This window comes from Pongo abelii, chromosome 6 (genome assembly GCF_028885655.2).
Source record: "Pongo abelii isolate AG06213 chromosome 6, NHGRI_mPonAbe1-v2.0_pri, whole genome shotgun sequence".
NCBI lineage: Eukaryota > Metazoa > Chordata > Mammalia > Primates > Hominidae > Pongo > Pongo abelii.
The window spans coordinates 32,222,854-32,240,216 of NC_071991.2; the positions used below are offsets into that span (position 1 = coordinate 32,222,854).

Genomic DNA, 17,363 nt, shown 5'->3' on the forward strand with positions numbered 1-17,363 from the left:
ATAGTTATAACTATACTTTTCTGACAATATTTCCTAATTTTTTTATTTTCCAATTTTATAAACAATACTTTCATTTGATTCCAGTCCATAAACTATTTCTATGTAACAGTTAATAATACCATTTCTATAAATGTCACGTGCTGTATACGTGGCATGGCATATACATATAGTTTTGTGTTTTATGTTTTGTTATATAACCTATGTTGAGTTAAATTTTGTGGAGTGTGCAAGCTCTGTGTCTAGTTTCAATTTGTTTCTTTTTTAATATGTGGATGTTCTGTTGTTCTGGCACCATTGGTTAAAAAGACTTTCCTTTCTCTGTTGAGTTGTCTTTGTTCCTTTGTCAAAGCTGAGTTGATTATATTTCGCGTCAATTTCTGGGCTCTCTATTCTGTTCCATTGATCTATTTGTACTTGTTGTTTGTTTGTTTCCAATAACACAATCTTAATTATTGTAGCTTTGCAGTAAGTGTTGAAGTCAGGTAGTTTCAGTTCTCCAACTTTGTTATTCTGATTCAATATTGTATTGGCTATTCTGAGTCTTTGGTGTCTCTATATAAACTTTAGAATCAGCTTGTCAGTATTCACAAAGTAACTTGCTAAGATTTTGATTGAGATTTTATTGGATCTATAAAGTTGGGAAGAACTGACAGATTGGCAATATTGAACCTATCCATGAGCATAGAATATCTCTTCATTTATTTAGTTCTTTGATTTATTTCATCAGATTTTTATAGTTTTCCTTGTGTTGATCTTGTATATGTTCCGTTAGATTTATAGCTAAGTATGTCATTTTTTGTGTGCTAATGTAAATGGTATTGTGTTTTTAATCTGAACTTCCACTTGTTGATTGCTAGTATATCGGAAAGCAATTGATTTGTGTATATTATATTAAACTTGTAAATGCAACTTTGCTATAGTCACTTATTAGTTCCAGGAGGGTTTTGTTGTTGATTCTTTCATGTTTTCTGCATAGCTAATCATGCCATCTGCAAGCAGAACAGATTTATTTATTTCCTCCCAGTCTTTGTATTTATTTCCTTTTCTTGTCTCATCAGATTAGGTAGGATTTTTAGTACAATCTAGAAAAGGAGTGGTAAAAGGATATATTTTTGCCTTCGTCCTGACCATATTAGGAAAGCTTCAAGTTTCTCAGCATTGCAGTGTTAGCTGTATGTTTTTTGTAATTTTTTTTACCAAGTCTAGGAAATTCCCCTTTGTTCCTAATTTGTTGAGATATCAAAATATATATATTTAATTTCAATAATGGTATCCTTATCTTTTCCCTGCTTACAGGAAATATGTTTCAATATTTCTTGAGAATAGGGTAAGCTGTAGGTTTTGTAATAAACAAGACTCAAGAAGTTATCTTATGGCTCTTTTAATAACAGTTCTTTTTTACAATCATTCAAAAATGTTGAATTTTGTAAAAAAAGTGTTTTTTAAACTTCTGAGATTTTTTCTTCTCTTTTGTTTACTGATAAATTTATTACTGATACTAATTTATTTTAGAATATAAAATAAATTACATATATTAATTTATCTTAGAATATAAAATAAATTACTGATATTAATTTATTTTAGAATATAAAATAATCTTTACATTTCTGAAATGAATCTTATTTGGTCCTTTTATATATTGGTGAATTCATTTTCAGAATATTTTATGGAGGCATTTTTGCATCTATGTTTAAAAATTTTGTATCCATGTTATTTTATGGTAATGTCTTCATCAGATTTTGGTATCAAATATATGTTGGCCTCATTAAAAGAGTTGAGAAATGTTTTTGCTTTATTCTCTAGAAGAGTTTGAGCAATATTTCTGTAATTACCTTCATAAACATTTCTTTAAAAATCACTAATTAATTTATTTTTCAGAAGGTCTTTAAAAGTGACACGATCAAATTTTTAATTTGGTTCTCCCACATCTTTGATAAATTACATTTTTTAACATACTGGTTAATTTTGTCATACTTGTCAAACAATAGGTCATAACATAGTCAATATTTTTACAAATAAGTAATGTAAATTAGTTCATAACATAATCTTAATATATACTAAATCTGAAATGATGTAGCCTTTATCATTACTGACATTGGTTTCACAAATTACTCCTTCCTCTTTGTTCTGATTGACCTCTTGGATGGTTAGAGTTTGTTTAAAAAATGTTTGAGTTTGGCAGCATTTTAAAAACAATTTGAAGTGCACTTAATTCTTATAATTGTATAGAACTTTCACTATCTTTTCATCATGAGCATTCATTTTGTTTAACCTAATGCCAGTCTAAATTTTTTTCCCTTGCAGGAGAATTACAGTTTCTTCTTCCACGCCTAAATAATTACTTATCTTCAAATTCCAGTAATTAACCATGATATATATCACCTTTTGATAAGCGAAGTCTGTCTTTATTGAATGGGAAATACCCCATATTTTATATGTAACTATGCATTACTTTCATTTTCAAAATCCTGTATACTTTTAATATTCTCTATTGTGTGTCATCAATTTTTCTTGCACTTCGCATTATTATTTTTCCTAATTTCTATAATCTTTTTTCATGAATGTTTTAATGTCTTGTATTTTAACTGTGTGAAGTGAACTGTATGTCAACTGCATGTCATCTGATAATTTAGTGAAGATGTCTGTTCATTCAAAGCTACTGAAATTTTTCACAACGTGTTTGGTCTGAATTCTGCTTTAATATGAAAAACTCCTCACTGGCAGAGGGATCCTACACTCTTTCCATGCAACAATCCAGCAGAATTCTGAGACAAAGTCCTCACTAGACGAATGTCTTCACTAGAGTGAGACAACAAAGGCAGGGGACAGATTCTCAGCATATTGAATGCTCTGATACCTTAAGTCTCATATCTTTCTGGGATCTGGAAGCCACTCAGTTTTATGAAGAATATAATTACTAGAATGTGATTTAATAGCTTAAGTTTAGAAAAGAATAATAAGTGAATTGTCAGATTTGCATTTTTTTCCTTAAAAAATTGCTATATTTTCTCTGACTTTGGGGAAAAATTAATGTGCAGGAACCACTAATAATTATTGTTTGGACCGGGTGCAGTGGCTCTCACCTGTAATCCCAGCACTTTGGGAGGCCAAGGTGGGCAGATCTCCTGAGGTCAGGAGTTCGAGACCAGCCCAACCAACACGGTGAAACCCTGTCTCTACTAAAAATACAAAATTAGCTGGACATTGTGGCACATGCCTGTAATCCCAGCTACTCGGGAGGCTGAGGCAGGAGAATTGCTTGAACTCGGGAGGCAGAGGTTGTGTTGAGCTGAGATCATGCCATTACACTCTAGACTGGGAAACAAGAGTGAAACTCCATCTCAAAAAAAAAGAAATTTAGCAAAATATAATTTTAAATTGTGCAATATTCCAGAGATAGTTTTTTATTACCTATTAGAATGTTCCCAGAGAAATAATAATGTAGGTGAGTCAACTAAAGACGAACACCCTATTCTTCTCTCTACTGCCTGTAACCCCTGACACCATGTTCTCTGTGGGCCCATTTCAAAGTTATTTGGGGTTAAGACATACGGGGTGGAAGTGCTTGTGAGAGTTTAGCTTTGCTCCATGAATATAGCCTGGAGTTGGGAGTGGAAGGCACAGACAGCAGGTCTGCCACCACACACACCTAGCCTTTCATGATGATCATGTGGACACTCAGCTTACCTCATCTCATAAGCCAGGCAATACAGTTCAGGGCCAGAAGCAGGCAAGTTACATTCCAAGATCTAGAACTAACAGCACATAATTTCACCACCAAAGTTCATCTTCCAAAAACTGACCGGATTATAATCGCAACCTACTTTGGCATCAGGAGTGAGAAATGAGATAAGAAACCATTAATACTACTATTGATAAATTTTGTGTGTTCCTTTTCCAGAAAACATCAATAAATATCCATTCTTTGTTCTTTTGATGCTTGAAGGTGGGAAAAACTGAAAAAGATTATGTAAACTGCTGGGCAGAGATGCATTCAAAACACTTCCTCACACTTCTATATCTGTCACTCTTAATGTCTGAAATGCATTCTCTTCCATCCCTTCCCATAATTCTACTTGAATTTTAGTTTCCTGCTGCTTATTCTGACAATCCTTTTAAATATCTCTCCTGGATCTTTTGTAGTCCGTAAGTAAAGTCTCCCTACTCTTCAACAATTTTTCGTCAATGAATTCACTTCATATTGATTGACTACCTATTATGCCAGTATCCAGGAATCTCCAACCATATTCTTGGCTTAACTAATATAATACTCTCTTGTAACACTTTTACATGTTGTATACACCATTGGATGCCTTTCTTTTAGTTCTAATTGCTACTGTTATATCATTACTCTTCTGTCAAATAGCTTCATTCATTTGTAGGTAGCTAGGAATTATTTTTTTCTTTATTTTGCTGCTAACACATCTGGAAATGGTTCTGAAAAATGTGTTTATTTTTTAATTTATATATTACACATTCAACATTTGTAAAAGATTAGTTGTGCTTGTTTATATGATGTACTGTGAATGTAAAATCACAGTATTGACAAAGAAATAGTCATTTGCTTGTTTTTCAAGTATGAATATAAAATTTTGCCATGTTTAATTTAGGATCTTAGGAAAGGCACAAAATGTAAATAAATATTTTATGACTTCCAGGACTTCCAGGTCTGGGGGTACCTGGCATATCTGGAAACCACACACATGGAGGTTAAGGAGTGCAGACAGGGAGAAAGAGAAAGGGACCAGTGAGCCAAGGTCCTTATTGGATCTAGGGCTGTATCCAAGAAGGTTTCCCACAGGGATTTTAATTGGTGGGTTTCAAGCACACAGGCTCAAGTTTAGGAGGTCACCCCATGATGGAGAGGCAGTCTGTGTCATATCGCTACAGGCCATGTCGGGTGTGAGGGTCGGTGGGCGAGTTAAGCAGGCTGCATCTCCCATAGGATGGTGTTCACCAGAGGGCAGTTGTATAAGGCAGACAGCTGCATCAACCCCACCGAGGACCTGGGGGCAGGGCGATGTTGAATTAGAAACTGTGTCAAGGGTGACTGAGCCCGCTTCTCATATGAAAAAAGTCATTTATATTCAAAATGAATGCTGAGGGAACTTAAAATTATAAAAATTCACCAAATGCCAGGTGTGTATTTAATGCAGAAATGTATTACATAGACTTGATATAAAATAGCTAGAATTTTATCTCTAAGCTTCCTGGGACAAATATTAGTATCTTTCATTAAAAGAATAATTTCAGTTTGCAATTTAATAAAGTTCACACATAAACAGAACAAATAGAGTTACTTAAATATAAGTGGAGGCATTACAAAATCAACTGTCAACATACAAAAAGTTCTGAGTTATTTGCTTTGGGCTAAAAAAATATAAAAGTGTTACTTTTTTATTTTGAATTATTTAAAATAATAAATATTATAAAAATAGCTAGTGACTTTACCATTATAAAACTAAAATTATTATACAGTACTTGTACACTACACTACTTCTTGAAGGTATAAGAAAAGAGAAATACTTTGAAGTTCTTAGAAAAAGAATGCTGTAGAAATACAAAGTAATACAATTATATTATGAACCAAATGCCAACACCATTAATCACTGCAAATGAAATAATCACACTGACAATTAGAGTATTATTTTGGAGCCAAAGACCTTTTGTTATCCTAAGCTACAGCAATTTATAATTATTAATGAATCTAGTGTTCACAGAAAATATTACCCATCTAAATATGAAAAGTAGCATATTATACTAAAGAGTAAACTATGTAATTAGTGTATTAAAGCCTTATTATACCAAGGGAATTACTCTGTTGTCTCATTTAGTGAACTGATATTTCTACTTATATTTTATTATTAAGACATTTCAAAAGAATATGCTAGGCAGGATGCTGTATCATCATCCATATTTCAATAGGTTTTGTAACTTTATTAGTGACAAAAATAATCTCATTATTTTCATTCAGAATACTCATGTTTTCAAATGACTAATTGAAAAGATAATACAAAATTTAAAGACTCAACAGATGTTTTGTTTATTAGAAATATTATGGGGCCAGGCATGGTGGTTCATGCCTGTAATCCCAGAACTTTGGGAGGCCGAGGCAGGAGGATCACCTGAGGTCAGGAGTTCGAGACAAGCCTGGCCAACATGGTGAAAACCCCGTCTCTACTGAAAATACAAAAATTAGCCAGGCGTGGTGGTGGGCCCCTGTAGTCCCAGCTACTTGGCGGGCTGAGGCGGGAGAATCGCTTGAACCCCATGAGGCGGAGGTTGCAGTGAGCAGAGATCGCACCACTGCACTCCAACCTGGGTGACAGTGTGAGACCCTGACTCTAAATAAATAAATAAGTAAATAAGAAACATTAGGAAACTATTTTAAAGTGGAAAGTGAAGAGAGATGTGAACACAGAAACAGGGACAAATGACCACGATGACTAAGTTCCCTGTTTAGAGTGCAGTCAATGAGAGTCTATGCTGATAACACTCTGCAGTGAGCACTTCCCTCAACAAGAACCACAAAGAACGATGGTGCTAGCTGAACTCAGCCAGCAAGAATAACATCTAAAAGCACGTTTATATCTTCACAATGTGAAGCAAAAGGTCACACTGTGTCCAAGCACATAAAATCCAATTCCAGGAGAAATAAAATAGAGCATTCTATCATTCTATTAGCTAACATTCTTTTTTTTTTTTTTTTGAAACGGAGTCTTGCTGTCACCCAGGCTGGAGTGAGGTGGCTCTGTCTTGACTCACTGCAACCTCCGCTTCCAGGGTTCAAGCCTTTCTCCGGTCTCAGCCTCCTAAGTTACTGGAATTACAGGCACCCGCCACCACGCCGGGCTAATTTTTGTATTTTTGGTAGACATGGGGTTTCGCCATGTTGGTCAGGCTGGTCTCAAACTCCTGACCTCAGGTAATCCACCAGCCTTGGTCTCCCAAAGTGCTGGGATTACAAGTGTAAGCCACCGTGCCGGCCAGCTAATATTCTATATTATGATTTACTTACAACTTTGATCAATACTTGAATGACCATAGGAACAAGAGAGAAAATAATTAACTTTAGGCAATTAGCCCAATTATCAGAAGATAATTTACTCCCTTATAGAAAAAACTTGGCACTTTGTCATTCTATAGGATACTCCCCCAGCTCAGAGATGCATCTGAGATCTGTAAACCTTCAGCGCAGATTGCTTGTCACACATTTGCAAATGAGATAGAAATTTTAAACATTTTAATTAAAACAAAGAGTCAAGTGGCTTTTCTCAATGGATAATACAACCTTTGCTTTGACCTCCAATATTTCCCATTATATGTGCCTTGTTTGCAACAAAAAAAAGTAATATTTTGCTTTGAGAAAATATGTTACCCTGCATGGAGACCCTCTCCCTAGCTCAAAAATAGCCTGGTTATCAAATGAGGAAACAAAACACCAAATAGTAAGAATTACAGAGTAGTCAGAGCTTCTTCAAATTTGTACAAAGACGTAAGTAATCAAACCTCCGCTTACCTCTCCAACTTCAGTTGCTTTGGCCTACTTTCTCTTTTTCTCCAGGCTCCCCAATACTGCATTTATTGTAGTTCCCCACTGCAGCCCATAAGATTGTGTTTCACTGATGGTGTAACTTTGCTAATTGAAATGTACATTTTATTCTGGCTTATTCTTTCAATTCTGCTGGAATCAGCCTAAGGATGTCTCAACTTCACTGTGACACTTTTCCTGCCCCCATTTTCAACTCTAATTCAGGGTCCTGCATCTAAGATCACATTCAGGAAACCCAGAAAAATGTATCTATCACTGGACACCAGATGCAGCAAGCAAAGAGTTGTCTACACCCTTTGTGATAGAAGAGAGGAGTTTTCTTAGGATGCACGGGGTCTAGCTCTTTGTCCAAAGCCTAAGTGAGCAGAAACTTCAGGACATAAGCATTGAAATGTCCAGTTGGGGTAGAGGGGATCTGGCAGGGGTCTCCAATCAAACTAAGAGACATGATACAATAGTTATGATAGTATCCACCATTTAGGGGGAATGCATTCTTAATGTTCCAGACACAGTGAGGAAGTAATACTGATTATCCTTACATGACAGAAAGTCTTCCCTAAGCATGAAGGTCATAGCATGTACAGAGTCAGAGTGAGGATCTTCTAATGTCCAAGCTTGTGCATTTTATACGCCTCTTCTCTGCCAGTTCTGTGTTCATAAATGGTGTGATTGTACCTAATTCAAATCCACTGAACAAGGTTGTCCATCATTTCTTTTCCCTAAAGAATGACAGACTTTAAAGAACTTTTACTTTAGGTGGTTGGTTTTTAACTTTTCATTGTCTGTATAGAACATCTGTGTGTGGGTGTGTGTGTATATATACACACATATATATATAAAACACATATATACACACGTATATATAAAACACATATATACACACATATATATACAAAAACATATTTATATATATAATTTCTTAGTTGCTTTTTGAAGGCTTATATAGGTTTGAAGAATAGGTGGAAAACTGAGTTTATTTTCCCCATGAACTAATTTTTTACTCTATTAGTAATGTTTAAAGAATATTAAAAGTGAATTTTGTTTGCCTAGTTCACTTTCCTAGTCTTTATTCCCAGTGAAAATAGAGAGAATGAAGTAATTAAAATAGATAATGAATAAATAGGTATCGCATCTTCAGCAATCTGCCAATGCCTAGTGTCTGAAGAGAAATGTATATTGTGTGACCTAAGATGGTATTGTATGCAGAAAAAGGTTTCTTCCATTGAAGGAAAGAGAAACTGAAAACTCTGCTGTGCTTTCCCCAGAAGTGTATATTCCCTCCCTCTCCCATCCTTGATTTTTTACCTAAATTTATGTTGGTTGACATTAACTAACGCCCAGGAGTGACTTTAAGCAAAAGAAGAAATATTTTATTTTTACTTATTTTTTTTTTATTGAGAGTCTCGCTCTGTGGCACAGGCTGGAGTACAGTGGTGCGATCTTAGCTCTCTGCAGCCTCCACCTCCCAGGTTCAAGTGATTCTTCTGCCTCAGCCTCCCCAGTAGCTGGAATTACAGGCACCCACCACCACACCTGGCTAATTTTGTATTTTTGGTAGCAATGGGGTTCGCCATGTTGGCCAGGCTGGTTTTGAACTCCTGATCTCAAGTGATCTGCCTGCCTTGACCTTCCAAAGTGTTAGGATTACAGACGTGAGCCACTGCATCTAGCTGTAAGAAAATATTTTAAAGCATTTGCTACACTTGAAGTTCCCTGGGAAAGGCTTTGTCTTCTAGGACCTGAAGAACAATTGAAAAGTAACACAGCTGCTCATTCTGCCAGTTTTCACTGTTTCTCTGTGCCATTCCCCTGCATCTCTGCACAAACATGCTCATCAACACTCAAAGCCCCAAACACCCTTCAAATCATAAGAGCCTCAGCTGGCAAAGTCAAATAGAAATAGCAAGTATCTTCTCCAAGTACCTATCTTCTATGTCTCAATTGAAAATGTAGACAGAAAAATTAGGCTAAGAAATCAATGGACTCTCCATAAGTCACATATTTGATTCTGAACTAGTCATCCTTATCCAGGCAGAAGCTGGGGTGATGCGTGCAAGGAGGAAAGGCCATGTGGGGATACAGGGAAGGGCGGCGTTGGCAAGCCACGGAGAGAGGCACACAAGAACTCAGCCTGCTGACATCTTGGACTTGAACTTCCCGCCTCCAGGTCTGAGATAAAAATAAATCTCTGTCGCTTAAGCTCCCCAGTCTGTTATTTTGGGATGGCCACCCTAGCCAACTCACACATACATACATACAGATGCGTGTGTGTGTGGCGGGGGAGGGTGTTTGATAGAAGGTCATAGATAAATTTTATAAGAGGAAGGTAAAGATTTTTTTTTCTAGAAGATGTTGCCATTCCTTCATTTGTCGCTTCTTTTTACACTCTCTCTTCCTGCTTTCCTGTTGTTTTCTTTGTAGAAAATGATGTTGACCTTTCTTAATTCTGAAATATATCCATCCCTTACCTTCTGTATTCTAGCTCCACATTTACAACAATATTTCTAGCATTCATAGCAAGTTACATCACTTAAACTCAAACACACTTTATCTAAAACTGTTAGTTTATACTCTTAACAAACCTTTTTTTCCCCCTTAAACTCTGCCACCATAAAGTAGAGCAGGACACATTTGTGGAGCATGTTTTTTTTTTTGTTTTTTGAGATGAAGTCTTATCACCCAGGCTGGAGTGCAGTACAGTGATCTCAGCTCACTGCAGCCTCTGCCTCCCGGTTCACACTATTCTCCTGCCTCAGCCTCCCAAGTAGCTGGTACTACAGCTGCCCACCATCACACCCAGCTAATTTTTGTAGTTTTAGTAGAGGCAGAGTTTCTCCACGTTGGCCAGGCTGGTCTTGAACTCCTGACCTCAACTAATCCGCCACCCTTGGCCTCCCAAAGTGCTGGGATTACAGGCATCAGCTGCCACACCCTGTCCCTGAGGAGACATTTTTCAGTCCTTGTTCTCTCCTTGTTCTCTGCCGTCTCTGCTGAATCTCCTTGCCCTGGACAATCAGGCATTAAACAACCTTGCTTATTTTCTCTTTATATGTGTTTCCATTCAGGTCTCACATCCAGTTGCTTTATTGTATCAGTAAAGTGAATAATGAGCAGCCGAGTATTATTGTTCAATAACAGAACTTACAATGTATGTGTGGGTATTTGTAACATTTACAGGGTCTGACAAAAATGAATTTGCAGGACCAATTACTGTTGACTCATTTATTATGCAAATATTAAAGTATTTTTTAATACAAGCAATTTCTAGCTCATTTCTTCTGAGCAGCTAACAGTGTCAAAGGAAGAATTTATAACTCACTAAGAGAAAACAAACAATATTTTTAAAATAATACTAAAATGTAATACCTGCATTAAAATTACCTCTGTTTTTTTCTATGAGATTCTACTATAAGATGGAATTATTGCAATGATGAAATATCATTAAGTCTTTCAGATAGGCTGGGTGGAGTGGCTCACATCTTCAATGTGAGCACTTTGGGAGACTGAAGTGGGAGCGTTGCTTGAGCTCAGGAGTTTGAGGCCAATCTGGGCAATGTAGCAAGATCTTCCCTCTACTAAAAGTAATTTTTAAAAAATTAGCTGGTAGTGGTGGTGTGAGCCTGTAATCCCAGCTACTCTGGAGGCTGAGATGGGAGGATTCCTTGGGCCAGGGAAGTTGAGGCTGCAGCAAGTTGTGATCAGGTTACTGCACTCCAGCCTGGGTGACAGATCTAGACTCTGTCCAAAAAAAAAAAGAAAGAAAGAAAGAAAAAAGGAAAGAAGGAAGGAAGGAAGGGAAGGAGGGAGGGGGAGAGAGAGAGAAAAAGAAAGAAAGAAAGAAAGAAAGAAAGAGAAAAAGAAAGAAAAAAGAGAAGAGAAAGAATGGAAGGCAGAAAGAAAGAGAGAGAGGAAGGAAGGAAGTAAGGAAGGAAAAGAAAAAGAGAGAGAGAAAAGAATATTGTATAAGCTGGAAAAGTGGCTTTCAACAAATATGGCAGCAAGTTCAGGAACTGAGAAAATATCTGATTCTGAACTACTCAGAGTATTCTAAAAGATCTGGCTATCCTGAGTAGATGCTGAGTGTGCTAGTATTTGTAGGAGGTTTTTGTTGTGGGAGGAGGTGAGATGAAGAGACACTCAAGAAAGAAATGAGAGAATCCAGAAGAATGGGATTATAGGAATATAGGGAAAGAAAGTTTAGGGATTGAAGAGCACAGGGAAGGAGAAACCTTCTCTCTTCACCCATCACCAAGTTCAGAGCTGAAGCCCCTAAAACAAAAGACAAACTGACAAGAGAAAAGCATACACAATTATTTAACAGAAGTTAAAAGTTTTATGTTAAACGGGAGCCTTCAGGAGTGAAGAAGACCCAAAGAAACCAGCAAACTTTTACATTATTATGCTCAGGTTTGATGAAGAGTGAACAGTCCTGGAGATATATAATTACAGGACAAAGGGTCTGATCTAATGGTGATATATGGAGGGGGCAGCAAGGCTTGTATGTTCATATTCTTCTCTGTGTCCCTGTGTCTTCAGAGATAAAGAAGTCCCTTTCTTTCGGGGATGGGGGCACCTCTCAAATGAGGGTTGTATGGTCTACTTCATGGGAGAAGGACAAGGGAAAGAAGAAAGTCGCCTCCTGCTCCTACTGTTTTCCCAAATGCCAGGGTGCCATATTTTGGGGTAGCATGTCCTAAATCCCAACAGATCCTATCACCTAAAATATATTGTGCTTTGGGATTTGTTGAACCTTATAACTATCAGGGAAAAAATTATTTGTATCCTGTGATTTCTGAATCTCAAGTAAATGTGTAATCTCTCGTGCCCAACATGAATAAATAAATGAACATGAGCAAATACATCAGTAGAGAATCCAACATGTTTCCTATGGCTACCAAATTACCACAAACTTAGCTTAAGACAACACCAATTTCCTTTCCTACAATCCTGGAAGTGAGAAGTGTGACACGGGCCCCACTGGCCAGAGCTGCCCTCCTCGTGGAGCCTTGGGAGGATCCTTGCCTTGCCTCTTCCAGCCCTGAGAGGCTGCCTGCATTCCTTGGCTTGTGGTCTTCTTCCATCTTGGAGGCCAGCAGTGGCCAGAGGAGGCCTTCTCTGATTCGGACCTCCTTCCTCATTTAAGGATGCTGGTGATTTTACTGGGCCTACTGAGAAAGTCCAGCGGCCTCGCCTTATCTTAAGGTTGGCTGATTAGGTAAGTCACAACATTAATTCCCACTTGCCACATAACACATTTGTAGGCTCTGAGAAGTAGGACGTGGACATCACTGGGGGACATTATTCTATCTACCACAGTGGACTTGACTGATTTTTATTGACTGCAGTATCGGGTCATTCTGTTCTTATTCTTGAAATTCAGTCTGCTATTACTGTTTTATTTTGTTGTTGTTTGTTTGTTTGTTTGTTTTTGTTTTGAGACAGAGTCTCGCTCTGTCACCAGGTTGGAGTGTAGTGGCGTGATCTCGGCTCATTGCAACTGCCACCTCCTGGGTTCAAGCGATTCTCCTGCCTCAGCCTCTGGGGTAGCTGAGACTACAGGCGCCCACTACCACTCCCAGCTAATTTTTGTATTTTTAGTAGAGTGGGGGTTTCACCATATTTGCCAGGATGGTCTCGATCCCCTGACCTCGTGATCTGCCCTCCTAGGCCTCCCAAAGTGCTGGGACTACAAGCGTGAGCCACCACGCCCTACCTGTTGTCACTGTTTTTTAGTGTATATCCACTCATTATTTTCTAACTCTACTGGTGAATCTCAGAGGACTGACACCTGAACTTGGCAGGTTATTCCACATTTTCCCCTTATAAATGAACCATGTTTTGAAAGTAGACACAGCCAGGGATTCTGAGGTGGGAGACAGGAGAACACATTCCACAGGACACTAGTGTCCACCACAGTATCATTAACGAATTCAGATAATCCTATAAGGAAGAGAAGAGGAAAGAGAAAGCTTAAATTGAATTTCTCTAATTACATGCAAATTAGATCGTGTGGGAAAGTTTGAGTTTAATGAGTGCAAATTGATCCTGAGGGCATCCCAGGCAATTCTCCATTCACAAGGACCAAGCGAGGGGAGCCAAACAGCAGCTCTCAAGAATAGGGCAGTGGGTCCCAGGCCTGCGGGAAGAGCTGGTGCAAGCTCTTGTGAAAACACCTCTTGCTGAATAGAAGTACACAGCCCCATTCATGAGCATCTCTTGAAACACTCAACTGCCCAGTCAAGGACGACCTGTCATAGATTTAGAGTAAGAGTCTGAGAAGGAAAAGCAAAATCCTAAGCCTCTCAACCAACTGAATGGACCCTAACTTGGCACAGGAGATCCCAGAAAAACATCAAAGACTGAGTTCCCAGCCATGACAGGACAGGAGGTTGAATACGCCTCATTCTACCCGCTTCCCTTTTGCTGTTCAGACACAACAACTGACCAGCATTAGAGTTAAAATAGAGGTCATAAGGCTGACAGGATAGACTCTTTGTGGCAATAAGATACCAAATTATAAACAGAAGCTAAGATCATGCCAGGCAAGGGTTAAGTCACTCACCTCTACATTTAAAAGAATAAACCCTGTTCTAACTGCCACAAGGTTTTTGTTTTTCTTGTGGAACCAAACAACAAGCAGTGGCCTTGAAATAAGTGCTATTTAAACAATTGCAGTTCATCCACTGCCAGCTGCTGACTGACTGACTGACTTCAAGCCCTTGTTCCACAGGCTTACCACAGCTTTGATTGGATAAAAAACTGATTTAAGTAACTTTCTCTTGGTAAGAGACCACTGACCATGGACTGGTTCTGGATGGTTTACAGAGGCTGCACATTGGGTGCCTTCATGTCCCCGCTTTCCCTTTTGATGTATGGGGCCTGATTGCAATACATTTAAACACTAAGCCTGCACAGCCAGGTGAACATGAATCACATATTGCATGCATGTTTGTTCAATATGCATGTATCAGGGCCACCTCCATGAGTATTCATGGCTCCTCCTGTCATCTGTTGAATATGTATGTTTTGCAACCAGTTCAGCATAAATTCCTGTTCTGCCCTCCCCTCCCTTGAAGCACCTGCTAACACACCGTGCCACAGGCTAAGCCTCTCAGCCTGTCAGGATGTCCTCCCTGCAGGCTGTACACCTTTCTAGGAAATAAAAATCTCCTTTGCAAATTTATAAATTGTGGGATTTTTCACTTGACAAGTCTAAGTCCTCCAATGTACCCAGCTCAAGTTGGACGTAGGTGGAGTCTGTGAGGAACGCAGGGGGAGAAGTACTGCCCACAGGGAACTGATGGCTTCAAACACATCTACTGGCACTCAGTGTTTGTGACCTTTCAGTCCCACAGTCTCTTCTCTGGCCTGAATTCTTATCCCGACACTGGAATTATTTTCCAAAACCTCTAGTATGATTCTCACTAAATCTATCCTCTGTACTGCTTCCAAGGAGGCATTACATGACAGCTTATTCTCCACTTTTAAATGCTTCACTGGGTTCTCAGAGCTTCTAGGGTAAAATTCCAAGTCCATGTTTTGGCTCATAAAGCTTTTCATGAATTGGCATTTGCCCTCTTGGATGGCTTGAGCCTTACTCTATAACTGCCACTTTACTTTCTTCTTTGTGAATTGTGAGCATGCTATGCTATGTAGACATCTGTGCCTCTGCACATAAGCCTAAATCAGAGTGTCTATGTGCATACTCTTGCCCCAAATGAACTTGCTTTTATATTTATGTAACTAACACACAGCCTTCAAACTTCAGCTCCAATACTACCTCTTATTGGAGATTTTTGATTGAGAGATTCCTTAAGTGCTTTCACGTGCTCCCTTTGCAAGTGCCTCTCACTCAGAATTCTATGCTTTTATTGTGGGTGGATCTCCCCAACATTCTTAGAGGGCAGAGGACATGCCTTGTATGTCTTTGCATTGCCAGTGGATTGAACAGTTGTTGTCACTTTGTGGACCCAGAAATACCTACAGATTGACACAGGCAAGTGCTGCATTTGAAGGGAGAATTTTTCATTTCTTCTTATTTAAATAATCTCTACTTCAATTCTCCAAACCTCAGGTCCCTCCTTCATAAACTGGTACTGAAAATATCAAATTTATCTCTAGGACTGTTGAGGTGTAATGTTGACAATAATAATACTAACAAAAGTGTTACATAAACTATACATTTGTAAAGGCTCCTACTAAAAATAGTATACAACTATTTTTAATCTCTCCTAGTTGCACATTATTAATAAAATTAATTTTACAGTTACACTCTAACCTATGCTATCAGGTCATGACAGGGTTGGTTCTGTTAAAGAAAAATATTATTCAATGATACTGGTTATGTACAATAGAGGAGGCTTTATTCAGGACTATTGCAATAGGTACAGCGACAGTGCAGTGGGGTTTTGCAGTAGGGGAAATGGATTGGGTTCAACTCACAATGCAGCAAGGGCAAGTGGAAATTCATAGCCAAGGAGCATGATGTGGGCTCAATAGACAGAAAAATACTAAGAAGAAACAGCCAGGGTGTTACGTAGCTTTGAAATAGTTCCAGACACATAGTTTGCTACATGAATGACATGTCTTATTATAGTAAGTTCTTGGAACTTATTCCCTCTCCCTTGGAGAATGTGATGTCTTATCAGATTCCGTATGCAAGAACTTCGAGCAAACCCTCCCTTCCCTCAGGAAGGTTATGTCACCCCTTATCAGACTCTATTTGTGAAATACTGACCTCAACTACTGGACTCCAAAATAGAACTACCAATTGATTCAGCATTCCACTACTGGGTACCTACTCAAAGGAAAAGAAATCGTTGTATCAAAAAGATATATGCACTCGTATATTTATAGCAGCACTATAAATATACTTAGCAGCACCTAAGTGTTCATAAACAGATGATCGGATAAAGAAAATGCAGTATATATATATACACACACACACACACACCATGGAATGCTATTCAACTATAAAAAAGAATAAAATTATGGGTTTTTGTTGCAGCAACATGGATGGAACTGGAGACCATTATCTTAAATAAAACAAGTCAGACACAGAAAGACAAATGCTGCATGTTCTAACTCATAAGTGGGAGCTAAATAATGTGTACCCATGCAAATAGTGTGGGATTACAGATGCTGGAGACTCAGAGGGGTGGGGATGGGGGTGGGGGATGATAAGTTAATTACTGGGTACCATGCTCATTATTCTAGTGATGAATACACTAACAGCCCTAACTTTACCACTATGCAATGTATTCATGTGGCAAAATTACGTTTGTACCCCATAAATTTATACAATCCAAAATTTTAAAAATATACATAAACTTAAGAGAGTGACAGCCACTCTGAGAGCTTAGGTAAGGCAGGCTGTCCTTTGTCAGCTGCCTCCAGAATACCCAGACTTTAGACAGCAGCAGGCCTGGGAGCCTGCCTGCCAGCACCAGCACCTCTGTCTTGCATGAGGGGCCTTCCGCATCATCAGGAATCTTTGCACAAAGACCTGCTTGTGTCGTCATTGAGCAACTGTATTTTAATGACTTTGAAGTTCACTCCCTATGTGGTTAATGAACCTCATCTCTAAAGGTATTCCCTGTGAAGTTTGTTCATGCTTTACTCCCCCTCTTTAATCATTGTAAACCTAAGAAAAATTCTCTTTGGATGAAAAGAAACTGTGTCTCTTGAAATCATACTTTCACCATCTCCTTGTTTTCACCATACAGAACAAGGGATAAGGAGGATTCTACTTATCTGACCTAGCAGGACTCTTGCTGAAGGCAGGCCAGGGTGATCAGTCATCACCTGGGGG

General features: G+C 38.4%; 1 pseudogene; it reads right to left on the minus strand.

Annotated features, from left to right (window-relative positions):
* The window catches only part of LOC100462593 (ribosome-binding protein 1-like), a 43,136-nt pseudogene extending 26,063 nt beyond the window's left edge, over nt 1-17,073 (minus strand).
* Nucleotides 17,074-17,363: the final 290 nt, after the last annotated feature.